General features: G+C 34.4%; 1 non-coding gene across 1 annotated transcript; it reads left to right on the forward strand.

The window, feature by feature from the left end:
• The first annotated feature begins 8,262 nt into the window (after window positions 1-8,262).
• Trnad-guc lies at window positions 8,263-8,334 on the forward strand. Its single transcript has one exon. It is a non-coding gene; the product is annotated as a tRNA-Asp (tRNA).
• Window positions 8,335-9,109: the final 775 nt, after the last annotated feature.

Consider the following 9,109-nt stretch of genomic DNA (forward strand, 5'->3'; position numbering starts at 1 on the left):
ATACTTTCACAACAATAAAACAACTTAAGTATCGGTAATACCGGAGAACTATACGAGTATTAGAACAATTATCATAAAGAATTACGTGGACTACTTTAAATAAAAGCACAAAATCTCATAATAGTTAGATAGGTACTATATATTTTAACTGCATTATAAAAGTCGATACTAAAATACAATAACTACTGCATTAAAACGACAAAATTAATACATACGTACTATTTATGGATATTTTATCGACATTCGAGCGATACAGGCAATTGAAATAGAAACGTTAAATTAACATAAAATGTCTACATATTTTATTAGAAGATAGCTATTTAAACGCTTTAAAAGTAAAACACTGATAAAGAACTTTCAAAACTATAAATAATTAATATAAACCGAGTTCTCAATAAAATAATACGTACTGTACGTATTATTTTATTGAGAACTCGGTTTATACTAATAAACCAAGGCATTTTTTAAAAGTTTCATACAGTCAAAGCAAGTCGGTCAAGTTTCAGAAAGTCAGTTCAAAAGTAGAACCTTTGATAATCTAGAAGCTTGTAGAATATTTTATAATCACAATCATAATCATAAACATGTAATATGTGATTCAAAAAAACATGTAAAATTATAAATATTATAGGGAACAATGTTTTAGCCCATTTAGAGGCATGCAAATCTTAACTAAAAATAATCAAAACATTCATAACTAGATTACGTCAATTATAATATAAATTAATTAATTAAAATGTCAATTTTATGTCCGATGCTATATAATGACAATGAATTTAATTTAGGCCTTAAGTACCAGCAAAGTACTCATCTACGGAAATCTTCAAATGCATCTTTCAAAATGCATGGTACAAAAAACAGGTAAAATAAACTTATTGAAGAGAAGCAGGCGTAACTTCCATGATACCTATACAATTGGCTATAATCCACAAAAACCAGATACTAGGGCCTCTCATTAATATATTTTGCGAGGATCCCTTCTATGTGGTGATTTAAAATATAACAACAAATGACTTATTACTAACTAGCTGTTGCCCGCGACTTCGTCCGCTTTTGTTTTTGTTTTTCGAAAGACATGTGCCTCCTAAATGTGGCAGCACTTTATGTATTTAGGATAGCTAAGCTTGGTAAATTAAAATCGTCAAACACTTTCGTCCCCTCTCCCAAGAGAACTGAGCTTAATTTCGGGATAAAAAGCATCCTATATTACTACTAATACCTTCATGAATATGTGTACAAAGTTTCGTGATGATCGGTTTAGTAGTTTTTGCATGAAAGCGTAACAAACAAACTTACATTGACATTTATAATATTATTGTGATTGTGATTGTGATTGTGATTGTGATTGTGATTGTGATTGTGATTGTGATTGTGATGTGAGGCAGTGCAGGGCAAAGTGGTTTTTTGAAAAGTAAGGTGCCAAATAGACCGCATTAGATCTTTTCTGCAACTTATTACTTATATTAATAATATTATCTTCTAATATTTCTGTGTTGTAAGTACAAGATTTTTTTTTTACAATGCGATTATGGCCTAGTCGGCTAGTCTAAGGCCTCCCTTATGGTTGGATCCGTGGATCAACCCCTAGATCAAACAACTTTTCTGAGTTTTAAGCAATTAAATATTATTTTTGCGGTGAAGGTTCCTCGCATCGTGAGCAAACCTGAATGCCTGAGAGTTCTCCATAATATTCTTAATGGCGTATGAAGTCTAGCAATCTGCACTTTGCCAGCTTGGAACTACAGTCTTAGACCAGGGCTTTGTATAGGCTGGTAATGGGTTATTAATTATCTAGTTTTTTAAATAATAAAATAATTAAACACATAATATATACAGTATAAATTTGAACCCACACAATTTTTCATATTTTCTTTTTACCATGTCCGAGCAAAAAGTAAGCAAATCATGGCTACTCGTAATAGGTATCTACCTAAATAAATAATAGCCCACTACCATCTTAGGCTGCATCATCACTTACCACCAGGTGAGATTGCAGTCATGGGCTAACTTGTAGTGGATAAAATAAACATCAAACAAATATATGTTCATAAATTTGGTTCATGTATGACATATTAAAATATCAGCACTGAAAAAAAATATCATGTAGAGCATAATGCTGCCATTTAAAAGTGTTGTACAGATATATCAAAACCAACGAAAATAAGAAGCCTAAAAATATTGTATTTGTAGTAAAGAATACGACTATTTTTAGACTTGTAAACAAACAAACGGACGCAACTTTCGCATTTATAATACATCCTTCATCTCCTTACATTTAAACATATTTATATAGAATTAATAGATACATTCTACTGTTGCTTATCGATGATTATTCCTTCATTCTGCTCCTTATTATTCATTTTATTCTTTCTTGATTCTTGTCTCATAAATCGAAGTATCGCCCAGCACCAGTGATGCCACTAAGAGACCACGGGATTAATAAAGGAACCCGTGAATTCTTCCAGTGCCATTGCCTGTGCATGGTGCGAGTTTTTCTATCTTCTTTCTCTTTTCCATCTTCTTTTTTCTTCATTCTTTAATGTACTTCTTCTCTTTTCTTTAATTATACGTATACTAATTACCTACCTTATTAATCATAGCAATACAAAAGAATAATGAGAATAGATCATCATCATCATCATCATATTAAGCCATTACCAGCCAACTTCAGAGCACGGGTCTCCTCCCACAATGAGATGAGTTTAGGCTGTAGTCCACCACGCTGGCCCATTGCGTATTGGGGGATTACACATCTTTGAGAATATTGTGGAGAACTCTCAGGCATGCATATTTCCTCACGATCTTTTCTTCCACCGTTGAAGCAAGTGATTTTTATTTATTTATTAGGGTCAACAGACAGTCATGCCCAAAAATAACAAAAAATACATCTAAAAATAAAATAACATTAGCACAAGCCCCACATCATTGTGCACGAATTATTAAACTTATATTAAAAAATAGTGCTACACAAAAATTTAAAGAGACATTTAAGTTATTACAAAAATAATAAATAATTCATCACTCATAATGCAAACTATCAATTACTTAAAAAAAGCACATAATGTAGAAAAGTTAGAGGTGCGTGCTGAGATTCGAATTCAGCCCTCCGAAATTGACGCCGAAGTCCTGTCACTGATTGCATTTGCTTTTTTAATACGTCAAATTTTAATTATTTTGTATTAATCGGCATAAAAACTGTATGTAACTGTATGTAACACCGATCAGTTTAGCTGTACAATCGTGGTGCAGTTAACAAAACGCCAGATATATTATTAAATCAAACGGTAATATTACCCTGCTCACCCATACCATAAATTATCTTTTTTCATTACCAGGATCGGTGCACTGGTTAGGCAAAAAAAAAAAGGCGCAATGACTCATCTATAATAGAGTACCTATGGAAGTATTGAAACAACATTGAAACACGATTATTGCATAACGATAAACGTAGGTACCATCATGATATATATATAAATGTAATCAGAAAATGTTAAAGTAGGAACCTGTTCATTTCCCTCCACTAACCAATTCCCAGCGAAGTTGAATGTGTTTAGGTTTGCGTTTAAAAACAGATTTGTGTTTTCAGATATATGTTATCTAAACGAAAATCGGCCTGTTTTGTGTGTACAGTAATACGACACTTAGTATGGCTGGGCCTCCAGGCCAATAAATAAATTCGGTTTTAATTTTCACGTTAAACTGTATATTTTGATATATAGACAGTGTTACGTGAAACTAAATAAAAAACACGGCATTACAACTTCACACCCGCGGAATGTTGCTAGCTCACAAACTTTTTCTCATTTGATGGTAAAAGTTTGGAGCATTAGAGGGAAAATAATTACAAATAATCAACTGCTAAATGGACTGAAGTGACTAGCCGCCTGTTCGAGAAACACTACTAAAGTGGAGTGGTTTTGAGGCTTAAATCAGTCGTGTACTCTGTATAATTTGGTGTCCTAAACAAATCAATATATATAGCCGAAACAGATTTATTATAAGAACATTACAATAATAAGTATGAACATATAAATCATTTTTTTTTTATAAGTATGGAGATTTGCATCTGCAATCAAAAATTTCTTTCATAAGATTAACTTTTTCAAAAATGAGTAATCTTTTTGCGTTGTTAACATATTGTAACATGTTGTATTATTTAGTAGTAGTTAAGTTACTCATGCATATGATTAAACAAAACTCCCGTGTTTGTCATTTATATCATTTTAATTAATAGTGAAAACTTTATTGGCTTTTGTATAATTAAGTTTATCTATTGTACATTTTATTTAAAGCTGTTTGTTTCCCACTACTACATTTCCTTCGTGAGTCTTCGAAGGAAATAATTCGCAGCATGACTGCCTCTTGCGAAATCTAGAGAGCCTTGTATGGTTGTGTTCGCAACTAAGAGATCTTGTGGGAACGGATATCTAAATATCTATTTCGGCTAGATCAGATATAAATCTAACCAATACACAGAAACTAATTGGTTTTGTCATAGGGAGACCTCAATAATAATTTAATAGGTGGAACAGGTTGGTAATTTATCTGTGCGGTAAGTCATTTAGAGGAAACATATAATCAAACTCTAAATGCGCAATGTTAGTAACGTTTTATTTTACATTATTTATTTTGGTTAGACATTGCAATAGCCACAGTACGAATTAACTTTTCAAACAATTGCTAATGGGTGACATGCTATCTATATGGGTATTGCTATTGGCGATTTGTATGATAACACCCGATTAGCAACTTTTCAGAAAAAAAATAATGTATAGTCATCGACCCATTACCGGCCCACTACAGGGCACGGGTCTCCTCCCACAGAAGGAGGGGTTAAGGTAGTCCACCACGCTGTCGCACCAGTCAAACCCATTCTAACTTAAAACGCACATAACTTAGAAAAGTTAGAATTGCGTGCTGGGATTCGAACTCTGCCCCCCGAAAGTGAAGTCGTGCTCCTACCCCCTGCGCTATCACCGCTTCCAATTGTATAGTCTAATTTATGCCCGAAGCCAATTATTTTGCAATACTAATAAACCAACGATGAGAAAGGATTAATGTCGTAGTCCACCACGCTTGCCCAGTGCGGATTAGTGGACACCAGACACCTTTGAGAACATTATCATTGTATAGACAGATGTAAGCTGTAAGTAAATTGTTTTGTTCTTTAACAGCTGCCATCAGTCATTTTTAATCCTAAAACTGAAGACAAAAAATTGCGTAACGATGCAACCCCTTGACAAAGTTTCTGAATAAATGATAAAGGGTTTATTAGTAATGGATTAGTCAAGTTAATTATTCTTTTGTGCTTAAATAAATTCGATGCTTGAGTATTATCAAGAAAACTAAAAAAAAGTTGTAAAAATCACCGTGTAAATGCTTGGAAGTAAAAGACTTGGAAAGGATAAGAAAAACCACAACTTATCTACATTTTTCACTCAATCTAAAGAGCGTATCAGATCATGTAATTGCTCTCTAGTATTCTAATTAGCTGCCTATTTAGTATTAAACAACATAATGAGATGCAAGCATTTTAATTTGTTCGTGCCATACATTTGCATACGACAACTTCTGACTCTATGGTCACAAACTAAAAGAAATGATAGACGAACATATACACATGATATCAAGTGAAGCCACTTGTGTCTTTTGACACTTCAACACGAAAGTGGCTTCAATTTTTACCCTTAGTTTTTGAATATGTGTAATAAACTCGTAACTATTTTTGGTGTAAATATATTTGTGGGCATAATATATCATTCATAATATTTTATTGAAATTATCCGGTAACTTTTACGTACATAATTGTTTCCTCCGTCACTTATGAAGTTGTGTGTATACATAATCGCTTGCTACTTTTTATTTCTTAGAAAACTTTTCTTTTATGGAAATTTCGGTTACCTTTGTGCTCTCCATATGTTTTATGTCAAAAAAAGATTCCGACAAATTGAGAATCTTGTCTGTTTTTAAAGTCGTTTAAAAACATGCGCTTGGCTGCAGGAGAAGCACTCAGTAGTGAAGTCAAGATTGCATCATGTTCGCTTTAGCAATGAAGATTAATAAACAGGCTTGTTCTCAACGACCCTCGACGTTATCGGCTTCTCCGTACTTACCTTATAGAGGAAAAAGGTAGAAGGTATTCTACCTTTTTCCTCTAGTCATTGATTGTACAGGAGGATGCGTGACGGTATGACAAATAAAGAAATAAACTTGTAATGAACTTAAGCTAAGAAGGCGTGATTGTTTAATAGCTTTTTGCAGGAAACGACTCGCTCAACGGAAATCCTTTTGATATATCTACTTTTTTTATTTATAATAGTCCATGGTATTCATGACATATCACCAAATCAGGTGGATTTTCAAAAGTGAGATCTTATATAGTAAGTGCTTATGGATATGGGTAAGTCAGGACAAAAAAACTAACATCAAAGAAAGTGGCTGGATCGATTAAAATATAATATTTTTCTCTTCGGTGTATCTGCCTCACTACGAACTGGTATAACAAAGGGCCAGCTGAAAACATCTCCTGATTACTTTATACAGATGATTTCATAAATAAATATACTACGACAATACACACATCGCTATCTAGCACCAAAGTAAGCGTAGCTTGTGTTATGGGAACTAAGGTGACTGATGAATATTTTTGTGAATAATATAAACAAATACTTATAATATACAGATAAACACCCAGAAACTGGAAAACACCTATGTTCATCACACAAACATTTTCCAGTTGTGGGAATCGAACCCACGGGCTTGGACTGAGAAAGCAGGGTCGCTGCCCACTGCGCCAGTCGACCGATTTTGTTTAGGAAGTATTAAGTTCAGTGGGTCAACTATTGAATATTAAAAATAAAATGTTACCCACATAGTTTAAGTCTAGTTTGCGTTTTTTTAATAGTAATTATTGTCTGAATACCGGGTAAGTGGAAACCTATCGCCTTTAAACAGAGCACGACTTCGCAAGGCTGGCGAGTGACGCTTCCTTGAAAGTGCAACGCTGTGTCCACTAACCTGAGGCGTAGGTGTTAAGCCACAAGTGAGACTGGAACACAGCAACTGCGACAGCAATCAAATTGGCGGGAGTACTTCGCTGGACGAGATCTATCACGAGAAGCTACTCCTTAAATCGTTTAGCAACTGTCAGAAAAGTTACTGAATAGGTAGTACCCACGGTGGAGAGACTTTGCTTGGCAATTAATTAAAATTAATTGCACGAAATGCAACGCGATTGCAATCTACTTATCCTACACCATGCCGCGCCGTTACGCACTTATTAATGCTTTCTGCTGTTACTTTGTAAATTGTCTTAGTTTGCACGTGCAATGGATCATCTTGATCATTAGCAACTCATTTTAGCAACATAACATTAGCCCACTCAGTGGCGTGCATAGAGGGTATGCAGATGATACAAAATAAAGAAAATCTTCAATACATATAAATACTTAAAAGTCGGCTTTTCATAACTCTTACAAAGCCTATCCTTAAGTTAAGCCTAAAACGCGTACCGGAGATTTTCTTCATTTTATATAATTTGCATACCCTGTGCATACCCTCTATGCACGCCACTGAGCCTACAAGACATGGTTGATCTCCCAGAATGATAAGGGTAGATCCGTAGTCCACCACGCCGGCCAAGTGCGGTTTGGTGGACTTAACTTGCATTAGAGAATATAATCGAGAACATTACAGATGCCTGTCGGGGTTCGACTTGGTTCCCTGAAAGTGAAGCCGAAGTTCGAAGCATTGACTAAAACCGCTTCAATGTGCAATTAATTCTAGTGCTTAATAAGTGAGAAAATTTAATAAGAAGCGCGACGAAGATTTCATATCAGAAATGATATGTTAATAGATTAATGCGCAAATCAAAATATAGAGGGTGACTTTTTTTTCGTCGTACAACTGTGAGCTATTAATACGTCAGGAATAAATAAATTATAGTTTGCTAACTTAAATAATAATTAAAGGATGCTCTTAGAAGAATCCTTCATCTAATGTCAGCGGCGCGGTGCGTCGGTTTGGGTCCTGTGGAGTCTTTAAATGGAATATTATGTTTTTTTACAGTAAGATCGTCAGCGAGAACGAATAAGAAAGTACCTACTTATGTAACTTCATATTTATGTAAGTATTTTATCTCTTATACTCCTAGATAAAATATAAAACAATTTTGTAGGTCACCAATCAGATGATAAAACAATATAAACATTGCTTATATACTGAATGGTGATAATGTTCACAAATTTCATTATCATAAGTGTATCCTCGGTAGTATAGTGGTAAGTATCCCCGCCTGTCACGCGGGAGACCGGGGTTCGATTCCCCGCCGGGGAGTGTTTTTTTTTATGTACGTTATTTTAAAAATGCAGTGCTATTTATTCATGTAAATTTTATAAATAGCTCATATATAATTTACTTATACATATACTGGTCATTGTCTACAAAAATTAATACAAAGAGAAAACTTTGTATGTACTCCTTTTTTAAGCGTTAAAGCACGTGTATGACATTTAGTTAGTTAAAGTGTAGGTATATGGAAGAGTGCAGAAAGCTGAAATTTTATATGTGACCTCTTATTACCTACCACGCCGCTTCAATGCAGGTTCGTGGGCTTTGACGTGTTTAACGTGCCCTCCTAGGCGCAGGTGTGTTATCAGAACTCAAAAATGCCTACATTTTCCCAACGGGGATCAAACCCGGGACCGGGAGTTAATAAATCAAGGCGCAGCAGTATTCCTTGGCAGGTAACGTCTGCCACGTTGCTGCAAAACAGAGCTGAGCAATACCAACCTATAGACCATAAGGACGCAACATATATTATAATAATTTTTTAATCTTTCTGTTCCTTTTATAATTAACTAGCTGTTGTCCGCGATTTCGTCTGCGTTTGATTTTGTTTTTTGATGTGGCATTAAATTTTGTTGTAGATCTAAAATAATTTAAAGTATTCAGTATCGCTAAGCCTTAAATGAGGGGTTTTCTGCTGTCCGCTGAGGAGTTCTGTCCTCTATCTCCAATCACAGTTTGGGCAAAATTAAACATAATATATTATAACCTCTATAATACAAAAATAATTATTTAAATCGATTATAATTTGTCGGAGTTATGG

The sequence above is a fragment of the Pararge aegeria genome, chromosome 3 (assembly GCF_905163445.1).
Source record: "Pararge aegeria chromosome 3, ilParAegt1.1, whole genome shotgun sequence".
NCBI classification, from domain to species: domain Eukaryota; kingdom Metazoa; phylum Arthropoda; class Insecta; order Lepidoptera; family Nymphalidae; genus Pararge; species Pararge aegeria.